General features: G+C 42.6%; 1 pseudogene; it reads left to right on the top strand.

Annotated features, from left to right (window-relative positions):
• Window positions 1-14949, top strand: part of LOC144797975 (polyunsaturated fatty acid lipoxygenase ALOX15B-like) — a 175930-nt pseudogene that overhangs the window by 85753 nt on the left and 75228 nt on the right.

Below are 14949 nucleotides of genomic sequence, written 5' to 3'. Positions count from 1 at the left end.
GAGTACAACAGCAGGGAAAGTGTTGGACAGCGGAGGGGTAAAACTTAATATTCCCACTCCAGTGAGTGCAACAGAAGGGAACGTGTTAGATAGTGGAGGGGTAACACTTACTATTACCACTCCAGTGAGTGCAATAGTGGGGAAAGTGTTGGATAACGAAGGGGAAAAATTATTATTCTCACTCCAGTGAGTGAAAAGTAGGGAAAGTGTTGGATAGCGGAGGGGTAAAACATACTATTCCCACTCCAGTGAGTGCAACAGTAGGAAAAATGATGGATAACAGTGGAGTAAATATTACTATTCCCACTCGAGTGAGTGCAGCAGTATGGAAAGTGTTGGATAGCGGAGGGATAAAACGTAATATTCCCACTACAGTGAATGCAACAGTAGGGAAAATGTTGAATAGCCGAGGGGTAAAAATCATTTTTCCCACTCCAGTGAATGCAACAGTGGGGAAAGTGTTGGATAGCAAAGGTGTAAAAATGACTATTCCCACTCCAGTGAGTGCATCAGTAGGGAAAGTTTTGGATAGTGGAGGAGTAAACATTTCTATTCCCACTCCAGTGAGTGCAATAGTAGGGAAAGTGATATATATATACCGGAGGGGAAAACATTTCTATTCCCATGCCAGTGAGTGCAGCAACACGGAAAGTGTTGGATAGCGGAGGGGTAAAACTTAATATCCCCACTCCAGTGAGTGCAACAGTAGAGAAAGTGTTGGTTAGTGGAGGGGTAAAAATTACTATTCCCACTCCAGCGAGTGCAATAGTAGGTAAAGTGTTAGATAGCTGGGGGAGGGGGTAAAACAGACTATTCTCACTCCAGTGAGTGCAACAGTAGGGAAAGTGTTAGATAGCTGAAGGGAAAACATTACTATTCCCACTCCAGTAAGTGCAAAAGTAGGGAAGTGTTAGATAGGGGAGGGGTAACAATGATTATTCCCACTCTAGTGAGTGCAACAGTACAGAAAGTGTTGGATAGTGGAGGGGTAAACATTACTACTCCCACTCCAGTGATTGCAACAGTAGAGAAAGTGTTGGATAACAGTGGGGTAAATATTACTATTCCCACTCCAGTGAGTGCAGCAGTAAGGGAAGTGTTGGATAGCTGAGGGGAAAAACGTAATATTCCCACTCTAGTGAGTGCAACAGTAGGGAATGTGTTGGATAGCAGAGGGGTCAAACTTAATATTCCCACTCCGGTGAGTGCAACAGTACAGAAAGTGTTGGATAGCGGAGGGGTAAAAATTACTATTCCCACTCCAGTTAGTGCAACAGTAAAAGAAGTGTTGGATAGCTGAGGGGAAAAAATTAATATTCTCACTCTAGTGAGTGCAACAGTAGGGAAAGTGTTGGATAACGGATGGGGGAAAAGTACTATTCCCCTTCCAGTGAGTGCAACTGTAGGGAAAGTTTAGAATAGCGGAGGAGTAAAAATTACTATTCCCACACCAGTGAATGCAACAGTAGGGAAAATGTTGGAGACCAGAGGGGAAAAAATTACTATTCCTACTCTAGTGAGTGCAACAGTAGGGAAAGTGTTGGATAGCATAGGGGTAAAACTTAATATTCCCACTCTGATTAGTGCAACAGTACAGAAAGTGTTGGATAGTGGAGGAGTAAAAATTACTATTCCCACTCCAGTGAGTGCAACAGTAGTGAAAGTGTTGGATAGCGGAGGGGTAAAACATACTATTTCCAATCCAGTGAGTGCAACAGTAGGGAAAATGTTGGATAACAGTGGGGTAAATATTACTATTCCCACTCCAGTGAGTGCAGCAGTAAGGGAAGTGTTGGATAGCTGAGGGGAAAAACGTAATATTCCCACTCTAGTGAGTGCAACAGTAGGGAATGTGTTGGATAGCAGAGGGGTCAAACTTAATATTCCCACTCCGGTGAGTGCAACAGTACAGAAAGTGTTGGATAGCGGAGGGGTAAAAATTACTATTCCCACTCCAGTTAGTGCAACAGTAAAAGAAGTGTTGGATAGCTGAGGGGAAAAACTTAATATTCTCACTCTAGTGAGTGCAACAGTAGGGAAAGTGTTGGATAACGGATGGGGGAAAAGTACTATTCCCCTTCCAGTGAGTGCAACTGTAGGGAAAGTTTAGAATAGCGGAGGAGTAAAAATTACTATTCCCACACCAGTGAATGCAACAGTAGGGAAAATGTTGGAGACCAGAGGGGAAAAAATTACTATTCCTACTCTAGTGAGTGCAACAGTAGGGAAAGTGTTGGATAGCAGAGGGGTAAAACTTAATATTCCCACTCTGATTAGTGCAACAGTACAGAAAGTGTTGGATAGTGGAGGAGTAAAAATTACTATTCCCACTCCAGTGAGTGCAACAGTAGTGAAAGTGTTATATAGCAGAGAGGTAAAAAAATACTATTCCCACTTCAATGAGTGCAAAGGAAGAGAATATTTTGGATAGCAGAAGGGTAAAAACTACTATTCCCACTCCAGGGAATGCAAAAGTAGGGAAAATGTTGGATAGCGGAGGGGTAAAAATTATTAATCCCACTCCAGTGAATGCAACAGTGGGGAAAATGTTGGTTAGCGGAGAGGTAGCACTTACTATTCCCACTCCAGTGATTGCAACAGCGGGGAAAGTCTTGGATAGCAAAGGGGTAAAAATTACTATTCCCACTCCAGTGATTTCAGCAGTAAGGGAAGTGTTGAATAGCTGAGGGGAAAAACTTAATATTCCCACTCTAGTGAGTGCAACAGTAGGGAAAGTGTTTGATAGCAGAGGGGTAAACATTACTATTCCCACTCCAGTGAGTGCAACAGTAGGGAAAGTGTTGGATAGCGGATTAGTAAAAATTACTATTCCCCTTCCAGTGAGTGCAACAGTAGGGAAAGTGTAGGATAGCAGAGGAGTAAAAATTACTATTCCCATACGAGTAAATGCAACAGTAGGGATAATGTCGGAGACCAGAGGGGAAAAATAACTATTCCTAGTCTAGTGAGTGCAACAGTAGGGAAAGTGTTGGATAGCAGAGGGGTAAAACTTAATATTCCCACTCTGGTGAGTGCAACAGTACAGAAAGTGTTGGATAGCAGAGGGGTAAAAATTATTATTCTCACTCAAGTGTGAGCAACAGTAGGGAAAGTGTTATATAGCAGAGAGGTAAAAAATAATATTCCCACTCCAATGATTGCAAAAGAAGAGAACATTTTGGATAGCGGAGGGGTAAAAACTACTATTCCCACTCTAGTGAGTGCAACAATCGGAAAAGTGTCGTATAGCTGAGGGGTAAAACTTAATATTCCCACTCCAGTGAATCCAACAGTAGGGAAAATGTTGGATAGCGGAGGGGTAAAATATATTAATCCCACTCCAGTGAATGCAACAGTGGGGAAAGTGTTGGATAGCGGAGAGGTAACACTTACTATTCCCACTCCAGTGAGTGCAACAGCGGGGAAAGTGCTGGATAGCATAGGGGTATAAATTACTATCCCCACTCCAGCGAGTGCATCAGTAGGGAATGTTTTGGATAGTGGATGAATAAACATTACTATTCCCACTCCAGTGATTGCATCAGTAGGGAATGTTTTGGATAGTGGATGAGTAAACATTATTATTCCCACTCCAGTGAGTGCAACAGAAGGGAAAGTGTTGGATAGCAGAGGGTTAAATATTAATATTCCAATTGGAGTCAGTTCAAAATTAAAAACAAACAAAATATCAACTACAACACAAACGTTATTAAAAAACAAAAAAGAAAACATATGAAAATATTAAACATTTACAAAAGATAGAACATGTTATAATGTTAAGATCTAACCAATACCTAGGAAGATCTTTTTTTTAAATGTAAAAATATCTTACAAACAAATAACTACTTTTATTAGAAATTATTTATAATAAAAAACATTAATTATTACATTAGTGTAATCTTTTTTATTTCCTACCCTATAACACCACACATTCCACAACACACATCTACATTTTAAAATAAATGTAGCTCCATAATTAACATATTTAATTATCAATTAAAGAAAAATAATGAATTGAAACAACTTAAAACAGATAACAATTTATTTACTCTGCAAACGTTACCCCTATAAAACCGAAACCCACACACAAATTTAAAATAAATAATTACCATAAATATTTACGAACTGATGAATTAATATTAATAATCAACTAATTATTGAGCCATTAAACATAAATAACTTTCCATCCTTTACTCCAATAAAAACCATAAACCGCACCTAAAAACCATTAAACAATTTCCATAAATAATTTTAGATTAATAAATGAATAGCAATTAACAACTTATTAATTAATTTAATGATATTACTTCCCACCCTTTGCCACTGTAAATATAAAATCCACAACTCACATCTAAAACTAGCTATATAATTGCCATATTAAAATTGTAATTAAATAATTAGCATTAATTAACAATTAATTATAAATAAATTACTTCCCACCTTTAGTCCCCTATTAACCCCACCACCCACAGTCTAGAAAAATAACACAATTAACATAATGAATTACAAAATAACTAATTAATAATAATTAAAAACCAATTAATAATAAATTAATTCCTACAATTAACACTATAAAATGAAAATTAAATACATTAAAAAAATAAAAAATATAAATACATGTATTATATTATAATTAAATTACTTCCCACCCTATACTCCTATAAACCCACAATCCACTCCTAAAAAACTGACACAATGAAGATAATTACCAACTAATTAATTATTACTAATTAACAACCAATTAACAAATAATTGATAATAAATTAATTCCCACAGTTAATACTATAAAATGTAAATAAATAATAATAAATAACCAATATTAATATATTTATTATAATTAAATTACTTACCACCCTATTCCTCTATTCACCCACAACCTCTCCTAAACAATGACACAAATAACATAACTACCAACTAATTAATTCATAATTTATTAATAATACATTAATAATAAATTACTTCCCACAATAAACACTATAACATGTAAATTAAATACATACTAATAAATAAAAAATAATAATTTGTTTATTATAATTAAATTACTTCCCACCCTATGCCCCTATGCACCCACATCTCACTAAAAAATGCAAAATGTAATTAAAATAAAATTGATAACTAAATAAAATGTAACACATATATTAAAAAAGATAAGCAATACTTATACAAAAAATAGTTTACATACTTTAAAAATACATATTAAAATACTTAACACTAATTAAAACATGGATATTTTAAACCACTATATTTTTTCAAACAATATTAATGACTTCGATGTTTTCAAAAACTATATTTCTTACCTCCAAGTTGATATTCTTGACCACAATATTTTTGCAGTCGATATTTCTGCGACCCGATATTTCCAACTCAATATTAATGTTTGTTGATATTTCAAACTCAATATTCTGTTTGTGAACCGTATTTACCTCCGCTTCTAGCATCTGCCTCCACCTACCAATCCTTCCTTCCTTCCTCAGTGTGAAGCCCTCCTCCTTCATGAGATGTTGCTTTTCCGAAACATTCGTAGTCAGCCCCTGACCATCGATCTTTTAGGCTTGTAGGGGTGGTGTTGGTAATGCCCTCCTCCTGGTACTTGTTCCTTTAAAAGGACGCCGGACCCATTCAGAACACAGTTTTTCCGTATCAAGGTAGGGTTACTTCCTAATGGGACAGGGTGTATCTGTTTCCACCCCGAAGGCCCCTTATTCCCTTGTGCTGATGCCGTACATCCTGGAGCCCTCAGGGCACATTAGCTGTGGTCCCCTGATGGTCTGGTTTTGCCTCCTATGCCCGCTCTTCTTATTTCGATAGCTCTTACCAGATCCTTTCCCTTTTCTTCCTTGTGTTGACCTGCGCATGCATAGCCCATCATGTGCTTCCAAGTTCTTGATGCACATGGTGTTAGCTGAACATTGTGGTAGGAAGATTCTAAGTCTGTTAACACTCGTTCTTGCGCTATGCTCCCTGTGTTAAGAATAAATAAAATCTAGCTCTGTTAATTGTGCCATGTCATTACTGCAAAAATGTTATAGATATTTTAATTTCCAATTAACACTGTAATATATTCTTAATTCCAATTTCTTTAAATGCAGAAAACACTCACTGGAAAATAATAAACTCAAGGTAGGGCAGCAGATTTTGGAAAAAAATAAGGGAGATTATTGATAACAACACTCACAAATGGAAATTATTTTCAAGATATTGTAATCTCACTAAAATTCCTGTGCCCTGTCTCATAGAGTATGTGATGCAACACTGGAGAGAAGATGCATTCTTTGGATACCAGTTCCTCAATGGCATTGATCCAATGATGATCAAGAAGTGCAACAAAGTCCCAGACAACTTACCAGTGACAGACAGCATGCTGGCATATATCCTGGGGCCAAAGACCAACCTTACCACGGAGTTGAAGGTATGTAAATTTGATCTTGGTCTCTATAGGCCTGAAAACTAGTGTGTGTGTATAATGGATCCACCTGGAGGCTCCACCTGCTATTTGGGTGTTTACTTGACAGTACATCAGTCTGCAAGATCTATTGTTACTATCTCTTAAACCTGTCCATGAAGTAGCGTTGTGTTCTACCCAAAGGACTGTATCTCTCTCCTCGTGTTTTTGGCTGTTTATTTAAGAGTATTTGCATTTTGATACATGACCTACTACTTCACATCTCACAAGTCCATTGAATGAAAACACATTAGAATATTTATCTCAAATATGTATGTGTATTACAAGCAATTACTTTTTTTTTCTCACCGTAGCATACTGCTCAAGTATAGCACATGCAGCTGCAGTGCAATCTTTCACACAGCTCAATACAGCTCAGGTAATAGAAGTACAGTTACATACATACACAACAGCAGCAGATGCACAATTGATGAAATATCGTTTAGCTTGGCACACTGAAAATTCTTTTTACTCTCTGGACATTTCAAAAGTCAGACCTATTAGGTTTGCCACTGCTTGTTTTAGATTATCATAATAAAAATGCTAGTTACTTTTCCGGTCTTTCTTGGGGGTAGCAGCCTATGAGAGTCTTTATTATATCTCAGATCTCTGGGTCTGTATTGGTAATTTGAGTATTTTGCATCCTTTTCACTTGAGCCCTAACCAACATTTTGTAGTGCTTACTGTTAACTAGTATTTGTTTAGGGTGCAGACATCATTGGTTTGATCTTGTAGGGTTTTGACCAGGAGAGGTTGCAGGCCAGAACCATTCTGAGTGGTTTGAGAGGTCTGGGTGTGTGTTGTCCTCTTGTGGGCAGAGTTGAGTTGTGCATGAGTTATTCAGCAAATCCTTGAAGACATGGCTCTTCAACAAATAACCGGCTACCATGTTTCCAGCCCCTCCTTGGATCTGCGGTCTGCACTGGGAAACCCTTTTTGGGTAGCTGTTGTGGATTATAAATTTAAATTCAAATTCAAAATGAGGGCTGGAGATGTGCTCAGGTTAGGTTGCATTTGCTCAGCATGCTAGTGCGGCAGATGTGTTATATCTATATGCGGCACAGGTGTCTAAGAAATTATATTGCAGACTGTAGAGGTGTGTGGGAGTTTGGCCAGATAAATGAGGGCTATAGCTGTGTTCCAACCATACCTTTGTTGGGTTTGTTGATACTGCTTATCATGATAGTATTAGAAAGAACATTAGCTACAATAGAGCTTGCTATCCATAAATATCCTGCCCTTGAGTAGCAATCAGAGCTTATAATGGCCAGGTTACTCGGTTTCATCTTTCCAAAGTTGGGTGTGAGTAGCTCAGAATTTGGCAACAGCTTTAAAATGCCCTGTTGGGTAGTGCCAGGCACAATATTTAATTAAAACTTGTAATGCGAGCAGCGCAAACTCTGAGTGCCAGGCAAACCAAACAGATGTGCCACAAAGGTCAGGCTCTCCAGATATAAGCTCCCAAATCCAGTTGTCATGCAGTGGGTCTTATTTACAGCACATCATTCTTTTGCCATATTTTACTAGAGTTGAAAGGTGGCCACCACATTCTAGGTAATGTTTGTTTTCATGTTCAATGTGACTCTCACTATGTGGATGGATCCTTGGTTTGGAAATGATATACCAATCATTCACCATTTTGCTTCCATCTTTGAAATACAGACTGTTAATTAAATTTGCATTCAATATGAATGACGTGAATGCAATATTTTAGGATGTAAAGTAAATGTTTTGAATCACGAAATGTTCAGAAACTTATAAGTACCTCATGCCTATGTCCATTGGCCTTTACTGGCCAGTGTTAGAAATGGGATTCCTGGTTGGCTGAGGTATGCACCCAGACCAGGATTGAACCACCACTTTATTCAGGGTAAGCCAAGTGCACACTAAAATATAACCTGTGCTCACACTCTGGTAGCTTGGCACAAAGCAGTGAGGCTTATCTAAAGAGGCAATATGTAAAGTATTTGTGCCACACACACACACACAGTGACAAAATGAATGCACAACAAAAATACTCCATACAGGTTTATATTAATAGATTATTATATTATAAACAAAACAAGACCAAAATTACCAAAATCCAGTGTATAGAAGTTGAGATATTTAATTTGGAAGGAACCTATGCAGTAAAGTGCTTAGCAGCATGTAGCACTAGCTCCAAGAAGAACTGAATAGCACTCGAGAAAACCTGGCGCAGAGACCCAACACCGGACAACATGACTGCCCTCAAGCTCGCCACCCGAAAACACCACCAACTGATCCACGCCACCAAGAAAACTGCATTCAAGGAACGACTGGACAACAACGCACACAACAGCAAGGAACTCTTCAACATTGTTAAAGAGCTCTCCAACCCCAATGCCGGAAACAACAACATCACCCCTTCGCAAGACCTCTGCAACTCCCTCGCCTCCTACTTCCACAACAAGATCGCGGACATACACAACAGCTTCTGCACTCAACCGACGCACGCCACGACCGAACCACCGCCCCCCACCACCACCCTCCACGCCTGGACCCCGGTCAGCACCGAAGAGACAGTCCGCACGATGAACTCCATCCACTCCGGATCTCCGACCGACCCCTGCCCTCACCACGTCTTCAACAAGGCCGACGCTGTCATCGCACCCCACCTACGGGACATCATCAACACCTCCTTCGACATCGCCACCTTCCCGGAGAGCTGGAAGCACGCCGAACTCAGCGCTCTACTAAAGAAGCCATCAGCCGACCCCACCGACCTCAAGAATTACCGCCCCATCTCGCTGCTCCCGTTTCCAGCAAAAGTCATCGAGAAGACCGTCAACAAGCAGCTGGCCGCCTTCCTCAAGACGAACGGATCCCTCGACCTCTCGCAGTCTGGCTTCCGTGCCAACCACAGCACCGAGACCGCCCTGATCGCAGTGACCGATGACATCCGAGCCCTGCTCGACAACGGAGAAACAGCGGCCCTCATCCTCCTAGACCTCTCCGCGGCCTACGACACTGTCTGCCACCACACCCTAGTGCAGCGCCTCAGCAACGTCGGAATCCAGGAGAAGGCACTGGAGTGGATCATCTCCTTCCTCGCCGGAAGGACACAGAGAGTTCGCCTCCCCCCGTTCAGATCAGAAGCCACCGAAGTCATCTGCGGCGTCCCTCAAGGCTCCTCGCTCAGCCCAACCCTCTTCAACGTCTACATGAGCCCCCTCGCAGCCATCGCACGCCAGCACAACCTCAACATCATCTCCTACGCCGACGATACCCAGCTGATCCTCTCCATCACCAACGACCACACCACCGCCAGAGCCAACCTTCACGAAGGGATGAAAGAGGTAGCCGAATGGATGAAGAACAGCCGCCTGAAACTGAACTCAGACAAGACGGAAGTCCTCATCCTGGGATCTTCACCCTCCGCCTGGGACAACTATTGGTGGCCCTCCGCCCTAGGCAAAGCACCCAAACCAACAGACCACGCACGCAACCTGGGCTTCATCCTGAACTCCTCCCTCTCCATGACCGGACAAGTCAACGCCGTCTCATCGTCGTGCTTCAACATCCTGCGCATGCTACGTAAGATCTTCCGGTGGATCCCCACCGAGACAAGGAAGACGGTCACCCAGGCCCTCGTCACCAGCCGTCTGGACTACGGCAACGCCCTCTATGCCGGAACCACCGCCAAACTCCAGAAGAGACTCCAGCGGATCCAGAACGCCTCAGACCGACTCATCCTGGACATCCCCCGTCGCAACCACATCTCCAGACATCTGAGAGACCTTCACTGGCTCCCGGTCAACAAGAGAATCACCTTCCGCCTCCTCACCCACGCACAAAAAGCCCTACACAACGAAGGCCCAGGATACCTCAACAACCGCCTCAACTTCTACGCTCCCAAACGCCAGCTTCGATCGACTGGCCACGCCCTGGCCACCGTCCCCCGCATCCGAAGAGCCACCACAGGGGGAAGGTCCTTCTCGTACCTCGCCACCAAGACCTGGAACTCCCTCCCGACCCACCTCCGCCTGACCCAGGACCACCTCGCCTTCAGGAAGCAGCTCAAGACCTGGCTGTTCGAGCAGTAGCGGACCCCCCCCTAGCGCCTTGAGACCCCCCGGGTGAGTAGTGCGCTATATAAATGCTTTGATTGATTGATTGATTAGGTCGAGCTGGACCAGGGCAAAGTCAAAATTCATGCATTCCTTGTGGAAGCGCAGGCCGACCACAGGACCCACACAGGCCTTGGTGAACAAAGTACCTTTCCTAGCCTCAAGCAACAAGATGCGTCAATCTCCTCCAATTAGTGAAGGTGCTGCATCAGTTCTGAAGACAGGTGCTGGAGTTGAGTGGCGTCAAGTGATACCTTGGAGTCTGCAATACAGTTGAGCATTATGGGTCAATCTCACCAAGATGAAGCAGCAGTGATACACTGTCTGATGCGTTGATCTCTGGTGGCAAAGCTCTGCTCAGATGCGATGCGCCGATTTTACTTCCGCAACCGGGTTGATGCGTCGGTTCTGTTACACACAGACAAGAGATGCTTCGAAATCAGATTTGCTAATTTCTGGGCCACTTCCAGTGAGCCAGGCACAGAAGCAGGGGTAGAGACGTTGATATCCCTTAGTCTCAAGCAACAGGAGGCAAGCCAACAAGCCCTTGAAGAACACTTGGAGGGAAGGCAGAGTACAGCTCTCGTTCCGCATAGTTAGGGAGCAGCAGACAGCAGGGTAACACAAAATAAAAGCAAGCCTTCCAAGATTGCAGTCCAAAGATGAGTCCTTTAAGCAGCACAGCAGTCCGTCTGACAGAGTTTCAGTTTATGATCACAAAGAGTCTGATTTTAGGGGGCCAGGAACCCAGTACTTATACCAAAAAGTGCCTTTTATGGGGGGTGACTTTAAATCAGCTCTTTGAAGTACACAAGTATCCCTTTCAACGCAGTCCTTTCTGACAGGCTATCCGTGGGGTAATCAGTCCTTTGTGTGCGGACAGGACACAGCCTACTCAAGTGAAATGTTAGCCCCACCTTTCCATCCTGCCCAGGCAAGGTCATCAGTATGCTGATGTATGTAGATTGGTACTCAGACACACCTATCCTTCCTCTGGTGTGGCTGTCTAGGGGGAATGTACAAAGTGTAGCTGTCACGCACCCCAGACATGCATTGAATACAGGCTGTCATGCACACAGAGGGGCCGATTCTGATCTGGGTTGGAAAGCACTCCGACTGAGCCAGATCCGGGGTGTTTTCCGACTGATCTGGACTCCTGCAGTCCGACCAATCGAGTACGATGCGACCGTATGCTGTCGGACTCGGTTCGGTCGGACTCCCATAGCAGTCTGTGGGAGCCAGTCGTACAACGCGTACACGGGCTCCCATTGACTGAATTGGTATGTCGCAGACAAGTGCGCCCCCTAAAGTGGGTACGTATCTGTGCCATCTGCACCGTGCATGCCTGTATTGGGGACACCCATAGGTTTCCCCCTGTGTCTGAGTCGTAAGGCTGCGGGTCATAGCGGTTCCGACGCGGACCCCCAAAGTCCGCCTCCGGGAGCTATTGTGAGCCAGACACTCCGACTCGTTCCGGATGTCCGAATCGAGCATCGTACTAGCTCGGTCATCGAACGTCTCAATTGCACGCCACGGTTAGCTTACGGCGAGACCTACGTAGCGGTTCAGACCCAGAAACGATTTGCACGGAAATTTTGCGCTTTTCCACATCGTACTTCGACGTCTGGACCCGTGTATGACTCGGATGAAAATTCAGCCTCCGAATCCGATCCGCTAATGCAGAACCCGATTCGGTAACAAGAACAAGAGAAATGTTCCCTCAGTGGCCACAGTGTTACAATGTCAGTGTATATCCTATTCCTAGTATAATATAGGTGACAAATGCAAGGTAGTCTAGTTTATTTTCTTCAAAATGTAAAGAATTTCTTTATTTTCATTTTATCATTACTTATTCATTTTTATCTTTTTTGACATTACTTAGTTCATGAAAAACATATTGACAAGCCTAAATTTCATAAATAATTTCATGGTTCATACAGAAAAAAGAAAATTACAATTAATAAAATAAATACAACAATAACTATATACACAAATTCACTCAAATTCTCATACCCCTGGTAACTCACAATCTGTCACAACAGTCATACACAAGCATACCCTCATTACATTCATAGCCACAATATCTGAAAAAAGAAAACTGAATCTAAATTGACTGAAACATCCTGCCAATTTGCAGGTCTCAGGACACTCTGTGAGACCCCGCACTCGGTCTCCGATTCGGTGCCATTCCGACCGAGATCGGAATCGGCCCCAGAGCAGTAAATGCAGAGGAAAATCCACTTTCTAAAAGTGCCATTCCTGAAACAGTGATGTGAAATCCAACTTCAGCAGTAAGGAGGATTTATTAATACCACTCAAAAGATATGAAACATGAAAGAGCTACTCTGCTCTGAGCATCTCTAATATGTATTTTTTATAACTCACCCTGACCAGGAAGCTGTGCTTTGAAATGCTTCAGGAGTTTTTCTTGTTGCTTTGAATTAAAAAGTTTCACACTTTACGGAATTTATGCCCTGACCGTCTTTTCTACAAACGAGGATAAAGACTATGGAATGATTTAGGGGGTTGCCACCCCGCCAGGGCCACCATCCCAAGCAGGCGAAGGAATCAGCATAGTAAAGGGATTATATATATATTGTATCTACCTCATAACTGTATCACAACCATATCCTAAAGTCCTCCGTATACATACTGTCACTATATATCTATATTTACTCCAAATGTAACCTATGTAACTGCTGCTACGCCAACTATGTGAAACGCTCTAATTCCTGCGGGACAAGTTTGCACTATAAAAAACCTTGATAATAAGATAAATGGAGAGAGATTGTGGCCTTATGGCTAGAGTGGTCGACCTCAGTACTGGGGAACTGGGCTCAAGTCTCAGCAGGGGTGCTCAACATCCTATTAGTCTGGGCAAATCACTTGATCTTATAGTACCTAACAAAAAATGAATGTGTCTATCTGTAACACAACTGGTGCTCATGTAAAGCACTCTGATAATTGTGCTATATAAAACTCTGGGGAAAAAAATAAGTATTAAGGAATTCCCAATGCAAGCCTATAAGAGGGGTCAGCCTCACTATAATGAAAAACGAATGTGGGTGTTTGGCACAACAAGGACATGTAAATATTTAACAACATGTCTTACCTTTTACTTACATGGCACCCTGCCCTTAGGGTTACTTAGGGCCTACCTTCGGGGTGACGTATATGTAGTAAAAGGGGAGGTTTATGCTTGGCAAATAGTTTTAAATGCCAGGTCAAAGTGGCAGTAAACTGCACACATTGGCCCTGCAATGGCAGGCCTGAGTCACATTTGAAAGGCTACTTGTGTGGGTGGCACAATCAGTGCTTCAGGCCCACTAGTAGCATTTGACTTAAAGGCCCTGGGTATTTGTTACACCACTTTGCAAGGGATATAATAGTATGTCAAATATGTCAATTAAATATACACCAATCTCACCATGCTTAGTGGAGAAGCACATATGCTTTGCACTGTTAGCGGTGGTAAAGTTCTCAGAGTTCTAAGGCAAACAAAAATAATAAGCAAAATAAAAACTGAGGTAAAAGGCAAAAAGTCTGGGGAAAAACCACCTTAAGGATGACAGGTCTAACACGTGTCCCCTCAACCTGAAAGTGGGGAGATCTACCCCACCTCTAGGGAATTCTCATCACTAAGGCCAAAAAACCTGGATAGACCATCAGTATTGGTGTGGTCTACCCCTGCACTGTGCTCCACCCTGAAGTAAATACCCTGTCAGGAAATCAACCTCAGCAACAGTTTTGGAATCTTACCTCTCATTTGCATGAGCCACCTGATGGACCTGTGGTCAGTCTAAATCCGGAAGTGTGTGCTAAACAGGTATGGCCTCAACATCTTCAGTGCTTAGACCACAGTAAAATATTCTCTCTTAATAGCACTCCACCTCTGTTTCCTGGGGAGTAACCTCCTGGGAATAAAAATTACTTGTGACAGGGTTTTTAGATTAAGGGGAAATACTGGGCTCTCTGCTAATTATTTAACGCAAAGGTATTGGAGAACACTGATTGAGTGGTGGTGCAATTTGGCAAGGAGATAAGCCCTATAACCCCCCAGAAACCGTATGATGTGAAGACAACACAGAGAAAAACAGCAAAATGCCCACTGCACACAACAAAGAGTATAGCGAATTTGTATCCTGGCGGACACCTCAACATTCAATTCACAGCTGTCAGAAAGAACCACAATGTCTTAAGAAGTATAGGGTCTCCATGGAAGTCCTGCGGGTTGCCGTGTTCCTGGTGTGTCCACACTAGAAACACGGCAACCTGCAGGACTTCCAGCACCGCAAACTCCCCGTACCGGGGATATCGAGTATATGGGAGTTCACTCACTCTCCTAGCACTTTATCCATCAGCCTGCGAGACTACTCGGCAAACAAGCTGACTATACAGCTTTTATATCTACATTGAGGG

The sequence above is a fragment of the Lissotriton helveticus genome, chromosome 12 (assembly GCF_964261635.1).
Source record: "Lissotriton helveticus chromosome 12, aLisHel1.1, whole genome shotgun sequence".
In the NCBI taxonomy this organism is placed as follows: Eukaryota; Metazoa; Chordata; class Amphibia; order Caudata; family Salamandridae; genus Lissotriton; species Lissotriton helveticus.
Note: the sequence above shows the minus strand (reverse complement) of the source record. Positions and strands in the feature narration are given on the sequence as shown.